The 8352-nt window shown below is 37.7% G+C and overlaps 1 long non-coding RNA gene across 1 annotated transcript in view; it reads left to right on the top strand.

Moving 5' to 3' along the window:
• The window catches only part of LOC121919617, a 17438-nt gene extending 9489 nt beyond the window's left edge, over window positions 1-7949 (top strand). The window contains exon 2 of the long non-coding RNA XR_006101534.1: window positions 7777-7949. This is a non-coding gene — a long non-coding RNA (uncharacterized LOC121919617). The remainder of the gene's footprint in view (window positions 1-7776) is intronic.
• Window positions 7950-8352: the final 403 nt, after the last annotated feature.

Genomic DNA, 8352 nt, shown 5'->3' with positions numbered 1-8352 from the left:
TCTATCTATCTATCTATCTATCTATCTATCTATCTATCTATCTATCTATCTATCTATCTATCTATCTAATTCTATCTAATCTATCTATCTATCTGCTAAAGGACCCACTCTTCTGAGTCCCCTCAGGGCTACAGCTCAGCCTCTAGAGTCTAAATAGACATGTACTTGGATGTTCTACCAAGAGGACCTGGTTATAATAGACAGAAGAGATAGGTGTAAGAGAGACACAGGTTAAAAAGAGAGGTTCTCTCTGTGCCTTTGTATTTCAAAGGTCTTCCTAACTTGGGGGTTAATCTCCTAAAAGTGAAGGGAAGACTTCTGGGTGGAGTAAAAATTGACCTCAATGTTATTCTGGAAGATTAAAAACAACATGTGCTTACAAAGGGCAGAGGTGAAGTGACCTTCAGTTTCAGATAATGGCTCTTAAATGGTCTGAGAAAGTAGTGACAATGTGTTTCATACACAGGACAAAGCCAATCACTATTGTGTTGTGGTGGCTTGAACACTGAGCTATGACTCTGGAGATCAGGGTTCAATTCCTCACTTGAGCATAAAAACCCACTAGGTGACCTTGGGCAAGTTGCACTCGCTCTGCCTCAGAGGATGGCAGTGGCAAATCCCCTCTGAAGAGACTTGCCAAGCAAATCCTATAATAGGTTTGCCTTAGGATCATCAGAAATCATAAAATGACTTGGAGGTACATAACAACAAATAGATATTTACCTATCTGGGATCCATTTTGACCCAGTTCAGCAGGTCTCCATTCCATGGAAGTAAACAAGACACTTAAGCACTGGTTGCTCTCAGTCATGAAACCATTTCCTTGTCAGCAGGAGAGGGGGGAGTATGAATATTCACAATCTTGAAGTTTAAAATGAGGCTTGGCTTTTCTGTTGCACAAAGAGCCCAGGCCACCATCAGCCCTACTTTGTCCATTATGAATGTTCGCTTACCTGTCTTATGCATCAAAGTCTAATATTCATATTTATTGAACCTATCTCGTTACCCTTTGACCTTCTGCATTCTGTCTGAAGGATTGTGGGAGGTGTAGTTCAACACATCTGGAAGACAACAGGTTGGGGAAGGTTTATGCAGACTTCATGAATGTGCATATTTAAAGTCTCTCTTGCCTCCCTCACCCGATCCCATTCCTGTCCCACTCAGTAGGGGATTATAAAATGCTGGGGTTAACTGTCAGATGCTTTACTCTTCAAAAAACCTTTGCTTTTTAACTAAATGCTTTCTTATCTTTCTAATTTAACATAGTCCCACATTTCTTCTTTGAAGTAATTTTGGGCTATCTGATAACATATAATGGAAAACATGTTTATGTCTTCCACCAGTTCTTGTTGCATATTTCAAATGCTTAGAACAACAATTTTCAGAAGCTTTCATTAAGGTTAATTTAAAAAACTACATTAAATATGAACAGATTTTCTCACAAACAAAATGCAATGTGTATTTAACAGACTTCTGTATGTTATATTTGATAAACTACCTCATATAAATGCAAATTTTTGACTTTGTGCCAGAACCAGGTGGTATGGAAAATATTTCTATTAAACAAATAATGCTGGGTGAGCAAACTCAAAAGTTATGGTGTGGTACAGTACACTAAAAAACAGAAAACAAAAGATGCTTTTACACAGGTTAGAACAATTTTGTCCCCAGATTCCTTATACTTAGTAAATACATAAAATGAAACACAAAATGAAACATAGAACTCTGGGTATGAAGACCCTCTGAGGTATATATTCATACCAAAATAAAAAAAACAAATAAATAAATTGGAGATTCTTGAGTTTGTAAAACTAAAACAATTCTAGGATTAGGTATAGGAGTTTATCACAAGGGGGAGAAAGTGTCATGCTCCCATTTTTTTTCTGTTACCATTGCACAATTGAGGAGAAGATGATCACATGACATCAGAATGATTATGTTGTCAACAAGTTATCACAGTGTTATGTTCCCATCAGATTGTATTAAATTGTTAAATCATTAATTTAAATCATTAATAACATCTCAAAAGTGCAAACAAAATGTTATCAGCACAGGTGTGTACTTACAAAGCACTGCAATCCTGCAATTGTGCAATTCCACTTTCATTCCTGGCTTGCTATTCAGCACTGCCCCTCTCTCTCCCTCCTCATCTACCCTTCCAGACAATTCACCATTAGTGTGAGGACACATACTAATAACTCCGAAGTATCAGTATCCATCTCCAAAATAATCCCAAAAAATATCCTTCATCCCTCAACAACACTGTCTAAAGACTTGGATACTGGAAGTCTGAAACAGAGGTAACCGGAAGTGCAAAATCACATTAGATGTTATCATCTCCCATTACTGTTTCGTTGCTATTCCAATATTAAGCAGTTGCGCAATGGTAACAGAAAAAAAATGGGAGCATGACACTTTGTCCCTTGTGTGATAAACTCCATAGTTTCTTAATATGTCTGGTCTGCTGAGCTATTCCAAGAGTTGAATAAACAAAACTGTGATTTAAAATGGTCAAAAGAGGATGATCCCAAGCACAGGAACTAGCAAGCACTTAGCTTCCCCCCCCCTGCTCTTGAGTTGTCCTAATGTGTCAAATTTAACAGTGTACAGTCTTCATCAGATGTGATCCTGTTGGCAGAATAGATTTCTCTTCTCCAGTGCAAGCCCTTTAATCACTCCAAAGTCTGGTCCAAATTGCTGGGCAGATGTGGCAAAAGATCTGTAATACTTCAGGTTCTTCTAAACTGTCTCCTAATGAAACAGGAACTGTTTCAAAGCGTCCCCAGAAATGGCATTCCCTGGAACTCAATGGGAACGCGATGGGAACGCTTGGCGGCAGTGGCATTCCTGTGTGCAGTAAACTAGCGTTCTGGGCCCCATCGGGTTCCCATCACACTCTGTGCGCGCCCCCGCGTGTGCATGTTAGAACGCACCGGGGAACGTTTTAACCCCAGTGTGATAATCTTCTATATCAGGCAGCTGACAACAGGTGTCATGAAAGGGCTGTGGGTTGTGAATCATTTACTTGATCCTTATTGTTATATTTGCTGCAGGAGAGAGTGGGGAGAAATGCTGTAGGTGTTTGTGGGTTAAACCTCACTGCTAGGCCTAGTCTCTCTCTCTCTCTCTCTCTCTCTCTCTCTCTCACACACACACACACACACACACACACAGAGAGAGAGAGAGAGAGAGAGAGAATTTCCTCTCACTGAAGACTAGTTTAGCCCACTGTCTATGCTCTATTCAGCAGGAGGCAAAAGCCTTTTTATTTCTTCCTCCCACCCACCCACCTTTCCATGGGATTATTTCTAGTTCACTTTCATTTGCCTGCTTCTGTTCTTGCAGAAAAATGATTCAGTCAATTGTTCAGGAAATTTTTAATAAAAGGTAAAAAGTGATTAAACTATAAAAATAATAAAATAAATTAAAACTATTTAAAAAACTACAACAGCACAACAAAGTAACAGACAGCACGTTATACAAGGCCAGTCCTGCCTATCCTTGGGTTGCACAAACTGAAAAGTATGCATTATCACTGAACAAACAGGTGCCAAAGTTAATACACTAGATCTGTATCAATTACAGTTGGCTCGCCCCTTACATGGGCTTGCCTACAGCGGACTTGAGCTCACGTGAAAGGCAAGCCCCAATTGAAACAATGGAGCACGCTAGGGGAGTGCGCCTCATTATAATGAATGGGATATGAGCATACACTCAATTCCCCTTATGTGGGAGGGTCCAGAACAGATCCCTTGTGTAAGAGGCAGGATGACTGTATATCATCCAAGTTAGAACATTTTGATCCACAATGCTGCTTTTTAAAGGGAATGTCCACTCTGCTTCATTAACTGCATACTGTTTTATTGATTGGATTTGGTTTTTCATAAGTGGCTTTGGAAGTTTTGTCAACTCAAGGGCAGCATAAGAGTATTCTAAAGTGAAGAAAATAATGTGAGATCTGAGATCTCCCAGATCCCACTCCCTAAACACACATGGATTAGAAGCAGCCATGTAGAGTGAGAACCAGTGAGTTTCAGATCCACAGTGTTCAGATGTGTAGTCCAGACAAAACAAAAATAATAGGGATTAGAGTCATAGGTGCAACACCAACCCTCATAATAAGTGACTACTAAAAATAGTAGTCAAAATTGATATGATAGCACTCTTTAGGTATTTGAAGGGCTTGTTTTCTGCTGCTGCAGAGGATAGAATATGGATCAGTGGATGAAAACTGCAGGAAAAGAGATTCGACTCAAACATTAGGAGGAATTTCCTGACAGTGAGAGCTGTCTGACAGTGGAACATACTTCCTCAGAGTGTGGTGGAGTCTCCTTCTTTGGAGATCTTTAAACAGAGGCTATATGGCCATCTGTCAGGCATGCTTTGATTGAGATTTCCTGCTTGGCAGGGGGTTGGACTGGATGGCCCATGTGGTCTCTTCCAACTTTATGATGCTATGATTCTAATAAGTATATTCTCAGTGCTTCCTCTTATCAAGAAAATGACAGAGTATTTAAGTTGTCATTTTGCAATTTCATTTTCATCTATGGTAATAAGAAGTTATCTTTTTCAGCAGATGTGCATTACTTCCTTTGTTTTAAAATATACATTTGTGATGCATTTCAAGCACAGCTTAGAGTTTGTTAAAGCAATCAAGGGAGCAAGTTTCAAAGTTCAATTAAACATCCTTACTTTCTCTAATTTAGCCCACACTCCAAAGAGCAACTGAAAAAAGAGTATAGTGTAGTATAGTATAGTTTTCCAATGCTCTGGCTTATACAATACATACACAGAGAGAAAAAAGTCTAAAATCCTTCTTTTCCCTTTTCTTTCATCTCTTCAACATTTCTAAGAGCTGAACCATTTGCTTAACAAGAGAATGCATTCAGAACATCTAGATAAAACATTAGGAATAAATTTCTCCTCTATAAGACACCATGGTGGAGACATGACTCTAGGAAACCATTTATAGTTTACATGTTGAGTTACCCATGTTCAGAGTATGGATTTGACCTTAATTACAGTGGCTTTAATGTGAAACTGACAATGACCACCAAACAGAGAACCAAACAAGCAGAAACACCTTTACAGATTTTCATTTCTGAAGATGCTGTTTTCATGTACCCAGACACTCAGTGTCTGCCAAGTTACAAATGTCACATGAAACGATCCATAAAAGCTAGCTAAACTGGCCTAGATTTAGGATTTAATGAAACCAGACAGTATGAAAAATTTAGCTCTGAGAGGTGAAAGAAACCTAACCTGGTGATTAAATATAAATAAACTCCAACTTAATGCAATGCATCAACATTGTTTTCATTGTTTAGTATTTAAAGTAACTTTATTCTGCATCAGATGCATAAATTTACCAGTAAAGAATCATTTTTTTTATTGCTGAGTATATGCTTCATATATTGCTCAGATCCAGATCCAGCTATACATCTTGCATAGGACATTACGATAAGTTTTGAATGGAGATGCTAATTTCTCCATCAGATATACCTATCCATCTGGCTATGATTATTAGTAATTTTAGTAAAATCTGAACAGTAAGTAGGTTCATAGATGTCCCATCTAGAAAGTTTGCCTCTGTCTATGTACATATATCTATTTTTTTTAAAAAAAAGACAGAGTATCAGAAGGGTGCTTTTTATGTATTTCAGAGTTACCTGCTTTTGAAGTTACAGTGCAATCCCTACAGTTTGTACAATGTGTGCTTTTGACTTCATAGAGTTCTTTACATTCCAGTGGTTTCTCTTTTTCTTTGAAACACCTTTCATTCATGCACTCTCACATATCAGGGCATCATTTCTTGGGGGTTTTACTTTCAACATATGTATTTCATCCCCCATGCTGAGCTTATGTTGCTGTTTTTTAATTTGCAAGGATTGTCTACTCCTGATTGAATCTTGTTGCTTGTTTACAGGTTTCCTTGGATTAGACAGGACTGGAGTTCTGAAAGTTATTTTAACAGGCTAGCCCTCTGCAATCTGTGGTTGGCCTATACCAATTATCACTAATTCTCTGTGTTCGACACATCTTTTGTGGATCTAATGACTACACTGGGAGGAGAAAATAAAACCTTCCGCATGTGATGCAATCAAAAACAAAAGGCCAACTTTTAATGAAATCACTTGCTGCATGCCACTAGATGGCAAATTTTAAAGCTGGTACCACAGATAATTTAAAGGATTAGTGATGTTACAATTTTGTTTAAAGTGGATGGAAATACAGTATAGATCAAGAATCTGTCCTCAAGTTCCAAAGAAATATATTTATTTATTTGAGCTGCAGATTCCTTGGTTTGGCTTTAATTGCCATCCCCGTTCCACACTGCAAACACATTGATGATTTGTTCCCACTTACTTTTGGATGCTAGGGATACTGGGTGGTGAAGATCTGAACCAAATAACATTGTGTTCATTGCATCACTTCTCTTTTTTCTTAGGGTTGGTTTAAACATGAATATTAATTTTCATATTTGTCCACATTCCTTTAGGAATGAATTTGAAATGGTGTAAAGAGATACAAAAGTTGTTTTATCTACAATGTCCCATTCATTAAAAAGTCATTGATGTTGCAACTATGTGATAAATAGGCTTGCACAAACCAACCCTAAATAATTCTCAACTCATATGGGAATTTCATCTGTGACAGTGAATTGTGTGAGACAATCTGTGCAGAATTTTTAAGTATTTGATTACATTTCATAGTATTGATGTGATATGCTTGTAAGTGTTTTCCATGCAATGTCCTACCTAATAAGAAGGATTTCTCAGTCAAAAATAACATTTGTATCTTTAGAGCTAAACAGGAAGAGATAATGCACTCTTCTCTTAGGGGATATGTGTCCCATTTGAGGAGAAAAGCAAGTTATAAGTGAAACAAAATCAATCAATCAATAAATGAAATAGTTATTATTGAATATCATAAGAAAAGGATACAGAGCACCTTTTCTAAAGAATGTTTAATTCTTTCAGAGTGACCTTTCAGGTCCAAAACACGCTGCGGAAATAGTCCAGTTTGAGACCATTTTAACTACCCTGACTCAGTGCTGGGGAGTCCTGGGAATTGTATTTTATTGTTGCACTAGAGCTCTCTGACAGAGAAGGCTAAATGTCTCATGGAACTACATTTCCCAGAATTCCCTAGCATTGAGCCAGGGTAGTTAAAGCGGTCTCAAACTGGATTATTTCTGCAGTGTCTTTTGGACCTCAGTGAGTGAAACAACCTGTTGCAACTTGGGCATGAAAATAGGCAATGCCACTAGAATGAAGACTATCAAAACACAGCAAAAAGTCACTGGAACATGTATCTCACCTATTATTTCTTCTTCTTCTTCTTCTTCTTCTTCTTCTTCTTCACAATGGTGGGAATCCTATTGTTAGTCATAACTGGAGCAGAGCCACTGAATCAATTGGATTTACTTCTATGTTAATTCATAGTTCTGCAATAGATGCAATGATTCTACTCTAGTTGGGACTAATGAACAGAATTCCCACCTTCAGATTTCAAACACAACCAATCAAAGTCATGATGTTTTGGGCAGATGTTTCTTCTTCGAAATTCATGACAAGCTTTGGAAATGTATGGATTTCTGAGATACGATGCAACCCATTCTGTTGCTAGTCTCAGAAGCTGAGATAAGGATACTTTTCTAGGTAAATGCAATCACAAGAAATTTCTAATAACAATAATAATAATAATAATAATAATAATAATAAGCCCACCTCTCTCTGTGGATTGATTCTACTCTTTTCTTTTCTACTCTTACAGTGAACAAGAATCCAGTTAAATCCTTTGAAATCAACAGGACCTGGATAAGTGTAGAGTTGGCAGCTGTGATGGACAAGGGCGACTGTTCCCCACTGCAGATTCGAAGAGGCAAAAACATAATTTATCATTGGAGCAAGTTTTCCTTCTTAAAATAAATTCCAGACAGTACCATCCCTCTATATTTCCATATTTGGAAAGACAAACACATGTTCTTAGTCTTTAAGTATAGCAAAGACACTTATTTACAGAAATGGATATGTGGTTTTTTAAAAACTCAGAAGCAGATACCTACAGATATCAATGGCATCCCTCTTTAATCATAATGGTACCATATGCACATTCATCCAATATTCCTCTTGTCTCAACAATTTACTGTTGGATTCAATGCAGTATGTTGCGGTGTTTTAATTAAATTTGATTTGTAATGTCATCCAGACATCCCACTCTAAGTCCCATGCAGTTTCTTCTACCCTCCTAGTATAATCATGCAGGTTTTCCATATGTAGAGCTCCTGCTCACATCTGTGAGAGATGTTTTATGGGGTAGGTTGAAGCTCATCGATGCTATATGCAACAG

This window comes from Sceloporus undulatus, chromosome 1, assembly GCF_019175285.1.
Source record: "Sceloporus undulatus isolate JIND9_A2432 ecotype Alabama chromosome 1, SceUnd_v1.1, whole genome shotgun sequence".
NCBI classification, from domain to species: domain Eukaryota; kingdom Metazoa; phylum Chordata; class Lepidosauria; order Squamata; family Phrynosomatidae; genus Sceloporus; species Sceloporus undulatus.
The sequence above is the reverse complement of the archived record's forward strand: the minus strand, read 5'-3'. Positions and strand labels throughout refer to the sequence as shown.